At 44.9% G+C, this 20,287-nt stretch overlaps 1 protein-coding gene across 4 annotated transcripts in view; it reads left to right on the top strand.

Moving 5' to 3' along the window:
* LOC137162931 (gap junction beta-6 protein) overlaps window positions 1-20,287 on the top strand; it is a 65,906-nt gene that overhangs the window by 4,597 nt on the left and 41,022 nt on the right. The window contains exon 2 of one of the 4 annotated variants that reach the window (XR_010922576.1): window positions 14,579-14,632. The exons of the other annotated variants lie outside the window; for them this stretch is intronic. The gene's annotated coding sequence lies outside the window, so the exon portion shown is untranslated. Of the gene's footprint in view, window positions 1-14,578; window positions 14,633-20,287 lie in introns of those variants that run through there. 4 annotated transcript variants of the gene reach the window in all.

Raw genomic sequence — 20,287 nt, 5'->3', positions numbered from 1 at the left:
ACTGGTAGTTTGATAAAAATTTTGAGAAAAAAATGTTTGTGTCCTGCACCAGGGCACATTAGAGGCAAAACAAGGTAACCTTGAATGAGCTGAAACCAAGAATTTGTGTTTGCACTCATGATTTACACATGCTGATATGTTATCTTGAGCCACTCTGAAGACAGTTTCAGGCTCCAATCTGATAGCGGGTGACTAGAGGGCAGCTGCAGGTGAAGTGTTGATCAGTGCAGGTGGGTTGACAGCCCTGTGTAGACAGCACTCCAACAATTGGCTGGTTACACTTTTTATAGTGTGGGAAGGGCATGCCTCATTCTGCACATTCTCAGGGCCTGTAGCACTGCGGATAAGGGTGCATCTCTACAAAATTCAATGTGGTTGTTTTGCAAATGCATCAAACAGTTTAGTTTTTTGGGGGCTTTGCACATTGGGCTGTTCACCTGTATGAAGCATTTTTTTAACATCCCTTTAAATTCAGAAAATTGTGCCTCAGCATTGCAGCCTTCTCAGTCCTCCTCCTTTCAAATTGCTGTGGCATCACAGAAGAGCACAATCTGGTAAGACAAGTCCCAGAAAGCCCTCTGCTCTGCACTGATGGTGACATAGTATGCTTCAGAAGAGGGGTAACGTTGTAGTTCATTGTAGTTCAAGAGCTCATACATTGTAGTTTAAAAAAAAAAACAGGAAAAGTTGTGCAGGTTGCATGCCCCACTGGCAAGAGTGTATTGCAAGCAGTGGCAATCACTCAGGCCAGGTCTATAGTACAAAGTTTTGTAGACATTGCTATGTTCATCGGGAAGTATGAGAAAGCCCCACCCCTAGTTGACATAGTCGTGGTAGTAAAACTCGCAGTGTAGACTCAGGTATGCCGACAGCAGAAAGCTTCTGCCAGCATAGCTTGTGTCATTCAGGGAGGTGGCAATACTTTACTGGCAGATTTCCTCCTTCTGTTGACATGCACTGGGTCTACATTCAGGGGCTCTGCTGGTATCACCATACCAATCTAGTTGTATCAGCAGAGCCTGTGTAGTGTAAACAAGGCCTCAGTATTGCTCCGTCACTCAGAATTGCTCTGGTTAGTGGGGACACCAGGATTCTATTCCCATCTCTACAACTAGCTTATTCTGTGACCAGGGGCAAGTCACTGGGGACCAGATTTTCAAAAATGGCCTCTGATTTTGGGTGCCTCTGTGTTTGAGTGTCCACCTGTAGATACCCCGAGCATGATTTTACAGAGGTCTCGTGTATCCACAGCAGCTTCATTTGGCATTGTGGGTGCTCATCACTTCCGAAAATCAGGCCTTAGGTCTGAAAAATTGACACCCAAAAAATGAAATTACAGGCCATTTTTGAAAAATATGGGCCTTTACCTCTCTGACTCCTTGGCGCCAACTGTGAAATGGGGTTTTAATACTGACCTTTGTAAGGTGCTTTGAGAACAAATTATGTGTCTGTATTCAATAACAATATAGGTACATAAACTCTACATTCATCTACAGATTTGCCCTCCTTTTTTAAATTAAAAAACAGTAGCCTGTAATGTGGATGGCAAAACGCTCTACTCCATGTGCATCCAGAAAAACCCTGTATATAAGTGGGGTTATCTTTTTTTTAACAGGTCTATAAAAATCCATTGTAAAACTATCCTGAGTAGATTATGATTATTATTAATTAATTCTATTACAGTAGTGCCAAAAGCTTCAATCAAGATCTGAGCCCCACTATACTGAGTGCTGTATACACTTACATCAAAAGGCAGTTACTGCCTTAAGCAGTTTTTGTCATGTTAGGGGTGGTCTGCGCACAGTTTTGGTACCTTTTAACTATATTGATTTCTAAACTGTACATGTTTTTATTCATAAATGTATGGAAATAAACTATTCCTGTATAGGCACCTTTCATAGAATCATAGAAGATTAGGGTTGGAAGGGGCCTTGGGAGGTCATCTGCTCAAAGCAGGACCAACAGCCTAGGTTAATCCTCCCTGGAGCCCCTTTTCAGGTAGTTAAAGGCTGCTATTAAATCCCCCCTCATTCTTCTCTTCTGCAGACCATACAAGCCTATTTCCCTCAGCCTCTCCTCATAGGTCTTGTGCTCCAGCCCCTAATCATTTTGTTGCCCTCCACTGGACACTCCAATTTGTCCACATCCTTTCCATAGGGGGGAGCCCAGAACTCGACACAATACTCCATATGAGGCCTCACCAGTGCTGAATGGAGGGGAATAATCACTTCCCTCGATCTGCTGGCAATTCTCCTAATAATGCAGCCCAATATGCCGTTAGCTTTCTTGGCAATAAGGGCACATTGTTGACTCATATCCAGTTTCTTGTCCACTGTAACCCCCAGGTCCCTTTCTGCCGAACTGCTGCCTAGCCAGTCGGTTCCCAGTCTGCAGCAATACATGGGATTCTTCCATCCTCAGTGCAGGACTCTGCACTTGTCCTTGTTGAAACTCTTCAGATTTCTTTTGTCCCAATCCTCTAATTTGTCTAGGTCACTCTGTATCCTAGCCCTACCTTCCAGCATATCTATCACTCCCCCCAGCTTAGTGTTATCTGCAAACTTGCTTAGGGTGCAATCTACCCCATCCTCCAGATCATAGTTTCTCAACCTGTGGTATGCATACCCCCAGGGGTACACGAGACACAGGCAGGGGATACCCAGGGAAAAACAGACTGAAGGGGAGGCAGGCGGCAGTTGCTGACTTCTGGGGAAACCGGGCGGCAGCTGCCCGCTTCCCACCCGGTCCCAGCTCCCAGCTTGGAGGCGGGTGGCAGCCGCCACAGTCCTGGGAAGCCGCCTGCTTCTTGCCATCTCCCAGCTTGAAAGTGAGCAGCAGCTGCCGGTTCTTGTGGGAGGTGGGCGGCAGCCGTCCGCTTCCTGCCAGGTCCCAGCTCTGAGCTGGGAGATGGGCGGCAGCCCCCAGCTTCTGGGGAAGGCAGATGGCAGCCCCCCCCTGCTTCCCGCCGGGTCCCAGCTCCCAGGTGGGAGCCTGGTGGCAGCCTCCTGCGTCTCGTGAGCTGGGGTCACAGTTGGGTGGCAGCCACCCGCATCCTGGCTCCGAGCTGAGGGACAGCCTCCCGCGCCCAGGCTTGAAGACGGGCAGCAGCCGCCTGCGCACATTCCGGGGTCCCAGCCTGTGCGGAAGCCTCCTCTGCCCCAGCTCGGATTGGGTGGCAATTGCCCACCTCCCGGGCTGGCAGCCAGGTGGCAGCCACCTGCAACTTGCTTAGGTGGCAGCCCCCCTCCCTGGCTCAAAGCCCAGTGCCCAGAAAACTTGCCAATTTCACTGCTCTAGCTTTTCCTTCCTTTCTTTTCTTGTCTCTCTCTCTCGCCCTCCTTCCTTGTCTCTCTCACCCCTTCCTCCTCTCAAACCTATGGCCAAAAATTTGGCACGGCACTTTATATTCCCCAGCATTGGCATGCTGCTCAATGCCTCCTAGCTTTGGCCAACATCACCTCTAGCGTAGATACATACTTGAGTTGTGCACCCCTGGTGTAAAGGTGGTAACGCTACCCACACTAGATCTGACATCTGTCATATCACGGCCTTATATACTCAGTCCTTCTTCCAACATATGGCTCACATTAGTCTGTAAATATAAAATCCTGTGGAAAATTGAGTGTTAGGGTACTTATTAAAATTTTCAGAAGTTAGGGGGTACTTGCTTCTTAAAAGGTTGAGAAACTGCTCCAGATCATTAATGAAAACGTTGAACAAAACTGGCCCCAGCACTGACCTCTCAGGTACTCTGCTTGTTACGGGCTGCCATCTAGACATTGAGCCATTGATCACTACCTGTTGAGCCCAATGATCTAGCCAGCTTTCTATCCACCTTATACTCCATTCATCCAACCCATACTTCTTTAACTTGCTAATAAGAATACTGTGGGAGACCGTATCAAAAGCAAAAGTCAAGGTATATCATCTTGACTGCTTTCCTCACATCCATAGATTCAGTCATCTCATCACAGAAGGCAATAAGGTTGGTCAGATATGACCAATGAATCCATGCTGACTGTTCCTGATCACCGTCCTCTCTTCTCAGTGCCTCAAAATGGATTCCTTGAGGACCTGCTCCATGATTTTCCTGGGGGACTGAGGTGAGGCTGAGCTGTCTGTAGTTCTCTGGTTCCTCCGCTTTCCCTTTTTTAAAGATGGGCACTATATTTGCCTTTTTCCAATTGTCCAGGACCTCTCTCTATCACCACAAATTTTCAAAGGTAATAGCCAATGGCTCTGCAATCACATCAGCCAACTCCCAGAGCACCCTCGGATGCATTGCCTCCAGCCACATAGACTTGTGCATGTCCAGCCTTTCTAAATAGTCCTGAACCTGTTCTTTCAGCACTGCGGGATGCTCACCTCCACCCCATTCTGTGCTGCCCAGTGCAATAGTCTGGGAGCTGACCTTGTCTGTGAAGACAGAGGCAAAAAAAGTATTGAGTACTTCAGCTTTTTCTGCATCATCTGTTACTAGGTTGCCTCCCCCATTCTGTAAGGGGCCCACACTTTCCGTGGCTGCCTTCTTCTTATTTACATACCTGTAGAAACCCTTCTTGTTATCCTTCACGTCCCTTGTTAGCTGTAACTCCAGTTATGCTTTAGCTTTCCTGCTTTCACCCCTGCATACTCAAGCAATATTTTTATACTCCTCCCTAGTCATCTGACCAAGCTTCCACTTCTTGTAAGCTTTCTTTTTGTGTTTAAGTTCACCGAAGGTTTCTCTATTAAGCCAAGCTGGTTGCCTGCCATATTTGCTATTCTTTCTGCACATCGGGATGGTTTGTTCCTGTGCCCTCAATAGGGTTTCTTTAAAATACAGCCAACTCTCCTGGATTCCTTTCCCCTTCATATTAGCCTCCCAGGAGATCCTGCACATCAGCTCCCTGAGGGAATCAAAGTCTGCTTTTCTGAAGTCTAGGATCCCTATCCTGCTGTTCTCCTTTCTTCCTTTTGTCAGGATCCTGAACTCAACCATCTCATGGTCACTGCTGCCCAGGTTACCACCCACTTCTACTTCTCCTACCAATCCTTCTCTGTTTGTGAGCAGCAGGTCAAGAGGAGAATGGCCCCTAGTAGGTTCCTCCAGCACTTGCACCAGGAAATTGTCCACAACACTCTCCAAAAACTTCCTGGATTGTCTGTGCTCTGCTGTATTGCTCTCCGACTTTTACACTGGTATAACTGGGTCCACACTAGGGGCTCTGTGGATCTCTTAACACATATTGTTAAAGTGGCACAAAACTATGTGTAGACAAGCCCTTGGGGTGAAATTAGCTCATGTGAGGCTCTCCACATCACTTAGGGCCATTGAAGTCTATGGGCTTTGGACCAAGCCCATAACAATTTGGGAGCAAGCACAGATTACTTTCACGAGATATGCCAGTTTGCCTTTCAGAACTTGTGATGAAGGATCTCGCTTTTCAGTAGTTAGGTTTGGGTTTTTTAAATATTTTTTTATCCCCTGTTGAAAATCTTGTTTTGTATCATGGGATTTGTTTAAACATCGGCTTTTGCTTGCATTCTGCCAAAGCTATACCCATAAATGCTTATTATGTGGGACCATGCCATCTTGTCTGTCTGGAAAGCCCCAGCACATTGTGAGTGCTGCCCCAATAAAAATAGTAATGTGGGTCACAGTTCTTGCAGCCCAGTAATCTGTTGATGGTGAGAGTGTCACCCTTGGGCTGGCCCATCTCCAAAAGAAAGCTTTGCCATGTGTCGTCATTACTCACGAGGTTTTGTGTCTTCTAAAATGGGACTGGCATAGAATCATAGAAGATTAGAGTTGGAAGGGACCTCAGGAGATCATCTAGTCCAACCCCCTGCTCAAAGCAGGACTAACCTCAGCTAAATCATCCCAGCCAGGGCTTTGTCAAGGTGCAGCTTAAAAATCTCTAAAGATGGAGATTCCACCACTTCCCTAGGTAACCCATTCCAGTGCTTCACCACCCTCCTAGTGAAAATTTTTTTCCTAATATCCAACCTAGACCTCCCCCACTACAACTTGAGACCATTGCTCCTTGTTCTGTCATCTGTTACCATTGAGAATAGCCTAGCTCCATCCTCCCTGGAACCCTCTTTCAGGTAGTTAAAGGCTGCTATCAAATCCCCCCTCATTCTTCTCTTTTGCAGACTAAACAAGCCTAGTTCCTTCAGCCTCTCTTCATAAGTCTTGTTCTCCAGCCCCCCTAATCATTTTTGTTGCCCTCCACTGGACTCTCTCCAACTTGTCCACATCCTTTTTGTAGTGGGGGGCCCAAAACTGGACACAATACTCCAAATGCGGCTTCACCAATGCTGAGAGGGGACTTCCCTCGATCCGCTAGCAATGCTCTTACTAATGCAGCCCAATATGCTATTAACCTTCTTGGCAAACAGGTCACACTGCTGAATCATATCCAGCTTCTTATTTGGCATTTGGTGAACTGTTCTGGGGAATTGCGTGGAGATTAAGAGTCATCATAAAAAAAGAACCAATCCATTTTAACTTTCCCAAGAACTATTTGTTTATGCTCGAAGTGAAATTGCTGCCACTAACAAAAATGCGTGACACAGTTTCACTGTGCTTCAATAATTCAACCCATGCAATGAAAACTTTGGGCATTTGGGGACATGCTTGCTGGTGAAGGCACAAGTTGTACACTGCATATAGATACCAAGTAAGGGAAACTGCATAGCAAAGCTATATCTCAACTTTCATTATAACCTCCTGTTGTCACTTTTTCTTAAATTTTTCCTTTTGAATTGAAATTTTATATACCTGGTCGCCAATCAAAAGTGATTTGTGTGTGGGCAGTGGGGTCCATTCAGCTGTTTTTCAATTAGGCAAGCAGGAAGAATACATATTTTCCCCATATTTCATGTATTTTTTTTAATGCACACAAATATCTCAAATGGCTTAGTTTTTAAAATGTCACATGGATAATCTTCCTTGAGGAATAGGTAGCTGCTTGATAAGTTGGAAAGAAAATATTCTGAAGTGATGATTAAAAATTATTTATGTGCTATTAAAATTGATCTCCATAATAGTATAGAGTACTGCAGTTCTCTGGAGCGGCACTGATCTGTACCTGCCACATTCCAGCACGCTATAGTACCAGAACTAAGTTTTTCCTGTATTTACAGTGCAATGTCATTTAAAACCTATCATACTGTGGAAAAATACAGTTGTGCAATTGCATAGGTTAGTGGGAAGGGTTTGTGTGTAACCCTTCTGCAGTTTATAAAGTGATGTAAAACAGAATTGCATAATTCCATAAACCAGAATTACGTCTTCATTTTTTAATTAAGAAAAAGGAATTAAAAGTAATATCCCCACCCCCTATTATATATCAGTGGTTAAGGATGACTTTATATATGTGTATATTAAAACCTAAAACATTAATTAAAAAAAAAGTTAAGGTTTCTAAATGACAGCAATGTGGTTACCCATTATTACTTTTGCAAAATATAGCTATTAAAGGCAAGGAAATGGATATTTAAGGACATCATAAATGGTACAGTGCCCACATAAACACATTATTCTTATCCACTACAAAAAGAAACATATTTGATCACAACACAACTTTATCTCTGATCCCTGGATTATTTTTATATATTATTTTTATTACTTTATGTTAAGGGGGAAGTAACCCATTAATATATTTATAAACTGAGAGTAAAAATTTTGGTTATTTTAATTATTGTTAATTATTATTGTAGTTCTTTATAGTGAAGTAGTGCACAAATCCTCTCTCAGGATTGGGGTCCCATCGTACTACATACTGTACAAACACCCAGATAAATCTTCTGCCTTGAAGAGTTTGCAGGATGCAACAGAGAAATGTGGTTAAAAAACCAAAAGGTATTAGGGACAGAGTGTGACAGCACGCAGTTAGGTAAAGAATGTTAGCATGGGCTTAACCTATATTTCGCAGCTTGCAAGAGCTTTGTTCCTTTGTGTCTGTCCAGTGAGGGATGCCAAAGATGGCTTCTGTCTTTGCTTATAACTTCCAATGTTCAGTGACTTTGTTTCAAGAGGCAGGATGACCTCATGCTGTTTTTTTCCCCTTCCTGTATGTAAATAGAGCTTCCATTGTTTTGATTCCACCATGCTTAATTTACCTAGGAGACAGGTAAATAGCCGCCTTCTCTCCTTTCTGGGAAGGAACCTCTTTCTCCCTGTGCGGCCACATACTTTAAAGCCTAGTATCATTAAGTAGCCATATTTTCTCATATAGTGTTAATACAGACATTTCACAATGATATTAATCATCAGTGTGTCATCAGCTTCCAGAAAAGAGCTCACTCTCTACACTTTTATAATACAGTATAATATGTTATACAATCAGTTGATTCAAGTGCGTATCACTTGAGGTTCAGTCCCCCTGTCTTTCTAGACCAGTAAACCTTTGAAATGGATTCTTCTGAGGGTTACCCTCCAAGTAAAGTTATTCAAGCTGTGAGAAAGGCCACATTGAGTCTGGTGATGAAAGAAGTTCCATGCTTTTTCTTCCCCCACTTGTTCCCTTAATAGCTTTGTTTACCTAATATGTAAAAATTCATTGTCTTTGCCTGAAGACGGGGCTGTTCAGAGAATCAATTACACACCCCTTTGTCTAAGGGAGACCTGTTTATCAACTCTCCCTGACGTGCCTGGCTTAAACACACTTCAGTCATAATTCCACCATATGTTCATAACTTTTTGTACGAGAATATAAATGATCAGTGAATTATTAGTTTTCCAATGATCTCTTCCATGACACCTTTTAGATTCAGATTGTAACCATAGTGACTAGGGGCACACTGAATTGGTCAGGCCAGCTGGAACTCACTACCTGATACCAATGAGTCCCTTCCCCTCTGGCACTGGAATGCTCTTGGGGTCACACACCCCTCTCCTTCCAAAGGAGCAGGAGGGCTATCCTCTGGCTGACCCAGATGCAGCTGTTCAGAGCCCTCTCTCCTGGACAGGGCATCTGCCACCATATTTTCTTTCCCCTTCATATAGAAGAAACTTGTTTTGTCACCTGACTGTTTACAGTCTCCAGGGCATATCATCAGAGAGTATCAATAATTTCATCTACCTAGTTGTTACAAACATTTCACAATGACATTAATGACCAGTGTGGTGGTAGATTTTAAATTATATATTACCTGTCACTGTTTAAATAAATATCATGACACCTGTGTGTGAGGTGTAGTAGTATGTCGGGCCTGATAGGAGCTGCTGACACGGAGTAGTGAAACACAAATGGGCCTCTGTTGTCACACTGTCTGAACAGGAAAAGTGAATAACATTGTCAATTTATGGTAAAATTATAGTATGTGGTCCCGTGATTGACGTAGTCTTTCTCCTCTGTCACTTCCAACTGATAGCAAAACTTTTTAGCAGATTAGGTTGGTCTGCATGATCTACCTTTTGTAAAATCATGTTGTATCTTATCCCAATTACCATTTACCTCTATGTTTTTAATTACTCTCCCTTTCAAAATTTGTCCCAAGACCTTGCATACAATTAAGTTCCAACTAACGGGCCTATAGTTTCTCAGATTACTTTTTTTTCGTTTTTTAAATGTAGGTACTATGTTTCCAATTCTCCAGTCATAGGACACAAGCTCCAAGTTTACAGATTCTTTAAAAATCTTTGCTATTTGTCGTGTAATTTCATGTGCCAGTTCCTTTAATATTCTTGAATGGGAGATTATCCAGGTCCCCTGATATGGTCCAATTAAACTGTCTGAATTTGGATTCAACATCAGTTGTGGTAATTTCTACTTCTGTATCCTGCCCCTCCCCCCACCCTCCAGCTCCTCATTACCCTTATGAAAAACTGAGGCAAAGTATTCATTTAGATGTTGAGCCATACTTAGATTATCTTTAATCTCCAACCCATCCTCAGTGCTTGGCAGTTCCACTTCTTCTTTCCTTTATTTTTATTTATATGGCTAAAGAACCTTTTACTATTGGTTTTAATAAAAACTCTGCTCGATTTTTGGCAGTTCTCACTTTTCCCCTACACTTTCTGACTTCCAAGAGGTAACTTTCCTTGCTGATCCATCCCTTCTCCCATTCCTTGCAGACTTTTCTGTTTTCTCTTAATAACCTGTTTGAGATGCTTGTTCATTCAGCTTGGTCAGCAACCCTTCCTTACAAATTATTCCCCTTCCTTGGGATGCAGGATTCAGATAGTTTCGGTAATTTCCACTTAAAGTAATTCCAAGCCTCCTCAGAGTTTTTCAGGCTAATCCACTTCTCTAACTAATTCACTTAATTTTTTTAAATCTGCCTTTTTGAAATCGAGGACCCAAGTTGCAGATGTTTTTCTTTCTCCTTTCATTTAGTTTAAACTTAATTAACTCATGATCACTTGAACCAAGGTTGTCCTCTACAATGTTCATCCATGAGGTCTTTGGTACTAACCAATACCAAATCTAAAATGGCATCACTTGTTGTTGATTCAGTGACTGTTTGGTGAAGAAATCTGTCAACTATCACATCCAGGAATATCTGGGTCCTATCATTATTAGTAGCCCTTGTCCTCAATAATCATACAATTCGTTATCATTGCTTTTTTTTATCATGTTACTTCCTTCAGGCCAGATTCAGCTCTCACCAATGTAAATGGGAGTCTTTCCATTGAGCTTGATGGGTGTTGGATTAGGCCTTTGCTCATCTATATAGAATTCATTGACCTGCAGTGAGTCTTTGAGGCAGAAGTGTGATGCCACTTTATTGTATCAAAGTTAGAAACCATTCTTGGGAGTACTTTGCTAGGCACAATTTCCATGTAATCTAAGGTAATGACCTTAATTCAGTGGTTCCCAAACTTTTTTGGTTCATGCCCCCCCTTATCCAGTCTACACACACACCCCGCAGGAGCCGGAGCTGGGGGAGCACAAGCCTGGAGAAAGTCTGCAGCTCGGGGCCCAGAGCATGGCTGTGGCCGGGAGTTGGGGGCCAACGGCAGGGCAGAGTGGGGCTGGGTGGTGCTACCTCCACACCCCACATGGGGGCTGACCCGGCACTGCTGTGCCCCCCCTGAACATTCTTACATGCCCCCCTGGGGGGTGCCCCACAGTTTGGGAACCACTGCCTTAATTCATATTAGACTGTCATCAATCTTGCCTTCCCAGTTGGAGGTAGAAGAACACTAGTCTTCACCTAGTTTATTTCTTATTGATTTTTAGTTAATTTACAAAATTATTCACATTAAGCTCAGTCATGAGCCCCCAAGCACTGTGCAAGGGATTAAGGGAGCAAAAGAAGGCCCTTATTCCCCTGTGCAGACCTCCTAGATTGCCAGACTCTGCACTAGCAAGTTACTACTTCTAGTCTCTGCCTGCCTGGTGCCGGTGAGCAGGAAGTGAGTGGGCAGGGGTAGTGAGTGCATGGAGCCTTGGCTTGTATTCACAAGGTGCCAGCTAGAACAGCTGAGCCAGCAAAGCAGGGAGAGCAGGAACCAGAGGGTGAGCGTGAGTCACAATCAGGTTCCTGCCTTGCTGTTGGGCAGTGCAGCTATGCCATGCTCTGAAAAAGATGTGGCCCAATTGGAGATTGTCCAGAGGAGAGCAACAAAAATGATCAAAGGTTTGGAAAACCTGACTTATGAGGAAAAGCTAAAACACTGGGCATGTTTAGTCTTGAGAAAAAAAGATGGAGGGGGGCCTGATAACACTCCTCAAATATCTGAAGGGCTATTATAAAAAGGGCTGTGATCAGTTGTTCTCCATGTCCACTGGAGGTAGGACTAAAAGTAGTGGATTTAATCTGCAGAAAGGGTTAGATATTAGGAAAAGCTTTCTAACTACAAGGGTAGTTAAGCTCTGAAACAGGCTTCCAAGGAAGTTATGGGAACCCCGTCCTTGGAGGTTTATAGGAACAGGTTAGACAAACACCTGTCAGGGATAGTCTAGGTTTACTTGCTCTTGCCTCAGCTCAGGGGCTGGACTTGGTGACCTTTCGAGGTTCCTTCCAGCCCCATATTCCTATGATTCTATGATTGTGCTAGACACAACAGAGCGAGTCTCTGCCCTGAAGAGCTAGTACATGGCACCGCGTAAGCAACAGACTGCAAAGACTTCGGTGATTTGTTGCAACATTAAGGATGAGTCAGGTAGTGTGAAGAGAAATAATAATTAGTTGTATTGCAATATTGCCTGAAGGCCCCAGGTGGGACTGGGCAGTAATGCCCATTGTCTGGGCACTGTACAAGCACAGCATAGGAGAGTCCCAGCCTCAGAAAGCTTACAGTCTAATAATAACAAGCAGTGTTTAAGCACATTACCCTTTCTGGATGGACTTTTTATGGATAACTGGCAGTAATGCTATCTGGACAGAGATTGAGGACGGGCATATAAATGAATTAAAGGAAGAATTAAACCGTTAAACGTTATTAAATGTATTAAGAGTACTAAATATATGATAGGAAAGATACTCATATGAATGTACCAGTTCATCAGAGGCCTCTCTTTGGAACTCTTAATCCAAGCCTCATAGGTCAGTGTTTCTTAACCTTTTAAGTAGCATGTACCCCCTAACTGCTGAACATTTTAATAAGTACCCCAACACTCAGTTTTCCACTCTGAGAAATGCAATCTTTTTCCCCTTTACTGCTGAACGACTGTATTTCTCGTTAAGCAGGAGAGTTCTGAGTTCTGCAGTGCTGTGTGGCTGTGGCAGATCACAAAACCCCCTGCTGTTTCTCCCCTCCTTCCTCCTCCCCTTCCTCCATATAGGAGCAAAAGTCAACGCCAGCCAATCACTATGGCCTGACGGTGGGGTCACGTGGTGTTCTCCTCACACAGGCAGGAACTTGTGAGGTATGAGCAGACAGTAGCGGCCCACCAGAGTGGATAGCAGCGCTCCCCATGGCCATCCCGAGAGAGTGCGGGTCTGGGGCAAATCACACTGTGTGGGCCCCCTTAAGATTTTTATACTGGTAAAATCTGGAGCTGTCATAGTTGCTCAGCTAGAGCAGTGGAATTGATAAGTAAATCTTTGGGTAGAGCCCGGCTCCAGGACTGGGCAAGCTGCTGGGCTCTCCACCTGGCTTTCTGGGCACCGGGCTTTGAGCCAGGGATGGGAGCTGCCACCTGGGCAAGTTGCAGGCAGCTGCCATCTGGCTGCCAGCCCAGGAGGTGGGCGGCTGCCACCCAATCTGAGCTGGGGCAGAAGAGGCTTCCGCGCAGGCTGGGACCCGGGGATGTGGGCAGGCAGCAGGCAGCTGCTGCCCATCTTCAAGCTAGGGCACGGGAGGCTGTTTCTCAGCTCAGAGCCAGGGCAGGGGTGGCAGCCACCCAACTGCAAGCCCAGATCACAGGGTGAAGGAGGCTGCTGCCGGGCTCCCACCTGGGAGCTGGGACTGGGAAGGAAGTGGGTGGCTGCCACCCAAGCCGGTGGCATCCCAGCTAGCAGGTGGGACTGGGCAGGAAGCCGGCGGCTGCTGCCCGCCTACCCTAGAAGCTGGCGGCTGCCGCCCGCCTCCCTTCACTGGGTTTTTTGCCACGTACCCCCTGCCTGTGTCTCACGTACTCCCAGGGGTACGCGTACCACAGGCTGAGAAACTTTGCCGTAGGCCATCGATTGCAGGGGTGGCCAAACTGTGGCTCAGGAGTCGCATGTGGCGCTTTTACAGTTAAAGTGCAGCTTGTGCAGCCACCTGAGCTCCCGCCCCATTGTCTGCCTAACAGACTGGGGTGGGGAGTTCAGGGCTTCTGTCCTGCAGTGGGGTGGTGGAACTATAGGCATCTGCCCAGCAGGGAGGCACCTGTGAGGGCTCAGGGCTTCTGCCCCATGGGGCGCGCCTGCTGGGGCTTCAGCCCTGCAGGGAGGGGGGGGGGTCTCGAGGCTTCAGCCATGTGGGAGGCACCTGCTGGGTCTCGGGGCTTCGGCAGGCACGCTGCGTGGGACAGAAGCCCCAAGTCCCACCACAGGGCTGAAACCCCGAGGCCTGGCAGGCATGCCCCGGCTCTCAAACTTCTGAAGATTGTAGTATGGCTTAGAGGATCAGTAAGTTTGGCCACCCCTGATCTATTGAATTACATGCTCCAACTGTCTCCTCATAATCCCTTTGTGTGTTAGGAATAGGCACTTGCACGGGCTCCTCCTTATTAAGAGCTGTGTAATCAGGAAGGCATTTGCTGTGCACCGTGATAACTTCAGTACTGCCAACCACAGGCATTGAAAAAACATGAGATTGGCTTAGAAATCGTAAGATTAAAAATAAAGACCTGTCAGATTCTTTGTTTGTCTTCTGATTTTGAGCCTTTGTGATATATTCAGGTCAGTTTCCAGCTTTTATCCTCAACCATGAGGTCCATAAGTTTCCTTTTTTTAAAATTAAAGTTGAGATTCTTACATAGTCACATAACCTGAGAGACTGTGGCTTTAAGAAAACCATCAAATCTGACAAGACTCGTGATAAAATGTGAGCGTTGGCAACTCGACGGTCCTGCAAATTTATGAATGAAGTTCCATAATAGTGTTGTGTGATTTAATTGCTGTTTGTAAATCAGTTTGAGATCATTCAAAAGAAAGTGCTATGCAAATACTAAGACAGTCCATGTTGCTTTGGCTCTCTGTTCTGCAACAGTTTTCTTAGGGTATGTCTACATTGATTCTCCTGCGTCAGGCTCCACGGATTGACACAGCGGGATCGAATGAGCGGCCAATGGAGTCCCACTCAATCGATCCTGGACGTGCTCTCTGTTTGATGCCGTAACTCCACCCCCTGGAAAAAAGTAACGCTGCGTTGACCAGAGGGCATTTCCCATCGGCGCAGCATAGTGAAGATGCCGCGGTAAGGGAGCATAAGTAAGTCTACAGGAGATACACATTCTACATTATATAGCTTGCATATCTCCCGTCGACCCAGCGTGGTAGTGTAGACCAGGCTTTAGTCATTTCTTTCTTGGGCATAACCTAGCTCCACACAGCACCTGAGCTCAGAATTATGTGAAAATGAAATGTTTGGCTATGATTAGGGATACAGTAAATGTAACAGAGTTCCAGAGGGGTAGCCGTGTTAGTCTGTATACAGCAAAAACAACGAGAGTTCTGTAGCACTTTAAAGACTAACAAATTTAATTTCAGCAGGCATAAGCTTTCATGGGCTTCAGCCCACTTCCTCAGATGCATTCAAACTGGGTTTAAACAGGGATTTGGAATGGCTATCTCATTACAAGAAGTAATTTGATCTGATCATCCATTCTCACCTCCTACTCAATGGTTGTCATTAGGCCTCAAGTACCCAGCTTTCATCCACCTACCCCATTGTTGTCTATGCCTTTGGATATGTATATATTGATCTCCTATATATGTTGCCAATATTTGCTGTATTATTTCTACCAATTGCATCTGAGAAAGTGAGCTTAAGCCCACGAAAGCTTATGCCTGCTAAAATTAAATTCGTTAGTCTTTAAAGTGCTACAGAGCTCTCGTTGTTTTTGCAGTAAATGTAACAATTGTCTCCATTCTTCATGCCCTATTTGTGGCTGTTGCAACTGCACATTCTATACAGAACACAACAATGTACGTGGCTGTGTATGTGTATTGCAGCATTTTGCAGTTAGGGTGATGCCATTTTGCCCCTCAGTGAAGTGAAAGGCGTGGCTTGAGCGGCCTCTTCTTTCATATCATGCCACTGATCGTGTTCCATGACTCTGTTAAAAAAAATTATATTTTTTTAAAGTCATGTGTTACTTCTGATTCCTGAATGGCTGAGCCTACCCCATGCGGTCAGGAGCGTGGGAAGGAGCCATCTTTATTTAGTGTCTTGGAAGAAGTGACAATAGTTATTGTGCACTCCCTGAGCCTAGTAAACAAAATCTGAAAAAAATACCCCCTTCTATTCTCTGGATCAATTTGCCTTTGCCAGTAAGTGGCCCAGGGCCTTTTGCATTCTCAGAATTCCCCTGCTTAGTGGGAATGGTTGGATCATTGTTCATTTTTCTTGTAATTCTTCCTCACAATGAGATCCTACCGTCACTGCTAAAGATCACTCAGAGGCCTCATAGCTCTGTGTATGCCTGTCAGAGGCTCACACTCCCCTTGGCTGCTTCTCCCACCGTGCAGAATTTCCTCAGTTCCTACTGCCTGGGCACTGTTGTGTTGTTATATGTCGTTTCATGGCATCTGAGTTTCATCATCAGCTGTTTCTCTGGAAATGCAGAAGGTCGGAAGCAGCAGTAGGTGAGGAGATGCCCCCGTTCCCCAAAGAACCAAGGATGGGGTCCACAAAGCAATGTAGGTGCCTAAATTCCAAAGTTAAGCACCTCAGCCCCTATGCTCAGCACCACTGTGATTCACAAAACTCCCTCTTGGCCAATGCCTAACCTCACTGCGCACCTAGCTTTCTGCAGTAAAGGTTCCCTACCTGCCTCAGTTTAGACCCCGGGGCATACGCACTGCTGCCCCGCTCTAGGCGTCCAGATGCCTCTCTCCTGCCTACCCCACAGCCCTCCTGACTACGCTGCAGAGCAATTCGCATGCTGAAGGAAGATAGGCCTTCAGCCATCTAAGTCACGTGTGGGCCCCGATCCTCTGAGCACACTTCCTGGATTGGGCCCCATTCAAAACTGAGGCAGAGGAGGGAGTGGTGCCACCCACATTATATGCTTTAGCCCAGTGGTTAGCAGGCTCAGCTGGGTGTGGGAGACCCAGGTTCAATTTCCCCCCTCTCTGCAAAAGGAGGGGCAAGGATTTGAACAGTGGTCTCTGACCTCGCAGAAGGCTGCTCTAACCACTACACTGGTCTCTTCCAATGGGGGCCTCCCTCAATCTCTCTTCTTGAGGCTGTTCCACTGGCTAAACAATGAAAGAGTGTTTGGAGGAGGGGGACTGGATCTGGGTCACCTATCTCCCAGGTGGGTGCCCTAGCCAGTGGGTGACAGAGTCACTCTCTCACATTCTCTTTCTCTCTCTAGCCCAATGACTATGTAGGTATTTACCCACAATGGAACTGTCGCTGGGCCAGAGAAATAGAGCGTGTGAGGGAATGACTCTGTAGCTCAATTGTTAGGACAACCACGTGGGAGGTGGGAGACCGTGGGTCCCATCCCCCTGCTCCAGTGGCTGTCCTTATTTAGCTACAGTGGAAGAACTTCCACAGGAGAGATTGAGGAAACCCCACCTCAGAATAACCCATAACTCAGCGGTCCAGGAGCAATCCTGAAAGATGGGAGATCCCTGTTGAAATGCTTTCTCCCACTTTGGCAGGAGGAGAGGGGGGAATTGGTCTCCCACGTCCTAGGTGGGTGCTCTAACCACTGGGCTAAAAGTAATAAGGGGGTGACTTCCCCCCCCTCCCCAGTTCTGCATGGAGTATGGCAGGCACTTATCTCATTCCCACAGGAAGTGGGTTATGTGTCTAAGCCACCTGAGTCCAAGCAGCAGCTCCTGATCATAGATCCCTGCAGCCTGCAATTAGATGCCTATCTATGTCCCATGAGGGGGCAGGGATTAGCACACGCCCTTCTCGTCAGCATCTCCCATTATGCAACTTCACTGGCTCCTCACCTAGTGTGCTGGCTTTTCTGGAGCGCATTCTCAGGTGCCTGTCTCTCCCCAGCCATGGTATAGGGAGCCTAGGCACCTAACTCGGCTTTGTGGATCTCAGTGTTGTAACTGTTTTTCTCGGTGCCTAAAAGTTAAGAACATAAAAGAACAGTCATACTGGGTCAGAGCAATGGTCCATCTAACCCAATATCCTGTCTTCCGACAATGGCCAATGCCAGGTGCTTCAGAGGGAATGAATAGAACAGGTATCATCAAGTGATCCATCCTGTCGGCCATCCCCAGCCTCTGGCTAACAGCAATCCCTGCATATCCTGGCTAATAGCCATTGATGAACCTGTCCTCCATGAACGTATCTAGTTATTTTTTAAGCCCCATTGTAGTCTTGGCCTTCACAACATCCTCTGGCAAGGAGTTCCACAGGTTGACTGTGTGTTGTGTGAAGAAATACTTCCTTTTGTTTGTTATAAACCTGCTGCTTATTAATTTCATTTGGTGACCCCCTAATTCTTGTATTATGAGACGGAGTAAATAACACTTCCTTATTTATTTTCTCCACACCACTCATGATTTTATAGACCTCTATCATATTCCCACTTAGTCATTTCTTTTCCAAGCTGAAAAGTCCCAGTCTTATTAATCTCTCCTCAAATAGAAGCTTTTCTATACGCCTAATCACTTTTGTTACCATTTTCTGTACCATTCCAATATATCTTTTTTGAGATGGGGCAACCAGATCCACACACAGTATTCAAGATGTGGGCGTACCATGGATTTATAAAAAGGCAATACAATATTTTCTGTCTTGCTATTGATCCCTTTCCTAATGATTCCCAACATTCGGTTAGCTTTTTTGACTGCCATTGCACACTGAATGGTTGTTTTCAGAGAACTATCCACAATGACTCCAAGATCTCTTTCTTGAGTGGTGACAGCTAATTTAGACCCCCATCATTTTATATGTGTAGTTGGGATTATCTCTTCCACTGTGCATTACTTTGCATTTATCAACCTTGAATTTCATCTGCCATTTTGTTGCCCAGTCACCCAGTTTTGTGAGATTCCTTCGTAACTCTGCAGTCTGCTTTGGACTTAACTATCTTGAATAGTTTTGTATCATCTGCAAATTTTGCCACCTCTCTATTTTCCCCTTTTTCCAGATCATTTATGAAAATGTTGAACAACAATGGTCCTAGTACAGACCCCTGGGACCATTATTTACCTCTCTCCACTATTTACCTCTTTCCATTCTGAAAACTGACCATTTAGAGGTTTTTAAGCTGTGGCTTGACAAAGCCCTGGCTGGGATGATTTAGCTGAGGTTAGTCCTGCTTTGAGCAGGGGGTTGGACTAGATGACCTCCTGAGGTCCCTTCCAACTCTAATATTTTATGATTTATTGCTATCCTTTGTTTCCTATCTTTTAACCAGTTACTGATCCAGGAGAGGAGCCTTTCCTCTTCTCCCATGACCACTTATTTTGCTTAAGAGCCTTTGGTGAGGGACCTTGTCAAAAGCTTTGTGAAAATCTAAGTACACGATATCCTCTGGATCACCCTTTTCCACATGCTTGTTGACCCCCTCAGAGAATTTGAATAGATTGGTGAGGCATGATTTCCCTTTACAAAAACCATGTTGACTCTTTTCTCGACAAATCATATTCATCTATGTGTCTGGTAATTCTGTTCTTTACTATAGTTTCAACCAATTTGCCTAGTACTGAAGTTAGGCTCACCAGCCTGTAATTGCCTTGATCGCCTCTGGAGCCTTTTATAAAAATTTTGGTGTCACATTAGCTATCCTCCAGTCATGCAATACAGAAGCTGATTTAAATTATATGTTACATACCACAGTTACTAGTTCTGCAATTTCACATTTGAGTTCCTTCAGAACTCTTGGGTGGATACCATCTGGTTCTGGTGACTTATTACTGTTTCATTTATCAATTTGTTCCAAAACGTCCTCTAATGCCACCTCAATCTGGGGCAGTTCCTCACATTTGTCACCTAAAAAGAATGGCTCAAGTTTGGGAATCTCCCTCACAATCTCAGCCATGAAGACCAATGCAAAGGATTCATTTAATTTCTCCACAATACCTTATCTTCCTTGAGTGCTGTTTTGGCATCTTGATTGTCCAGTGACCCCACTGGCTGTTTAGCAGGCTTCCTGCTTCTGATGTACTTAAAAATTTTTTTTGCTGTTTCATTTTGAGTCTTTGAGTGGCTGTTCTTCAAATTTGTTTTTGGCCTTTTTAATTATATTTTTACACTTCATTTGCCAGAGTTTATGCTCCTTTCTATTTTCCTCAATAGGATTTAACTTCCACATTTTAAAGGATGCCTTTTTGCCTCTAACTGCTGCTTTTACTTTGTTGTTTAGCTGTAGTGATGCTTTTTTGGTCCTCTTACTATGTTTTTTAATTTGGGGGTATACATTTAAATTGAGCCTCTATTATTGTGTCTCTAAAAAGTTTCCATGCAGCTTGCAGGGATTTCACTTTTGGCACCATACCTTTTAATTTCTGTTTAGCTAACTTCCTCATTTTTGTGTAGTTCCCCTTCCTGAAATTAAATGCTACTATAGTGGTAGTTAGGCACTATGAAACACACCACTGCAACACTAAGTCCCTTCATGGATGCCACCCCAAGTACTTATCTCAAAGCATTATCAAGGGACTGTGGCTGGATACACAGTAAAGCACAATGGTGGGACTCCGTGGATTCCTCAACCTTAGATACTTCCTAGACTATCAAACTTCAAAGAACTGCTGCCACAAAGCTTAGTTGTAA

Source organism: Emydura macquarii, unplaced genomic scaffold (genome assembly GCF_026122565.2).
Source record: "Emydura macquarii macquarii isolate MOO-44397 ecotype Brisbane River unplaced genomic scaffold, CSIRO-AGI_Emac_v2 contig_2473, whole genome shotgun sequence".
NCBI lineage: Eukaryota > Metazoa > Chordata > Testudines > Chelidae > Emydura > Emydura macquarii.
This window is presented reverse-complemented; position numbering and strand designations above follow the sequence as displayed.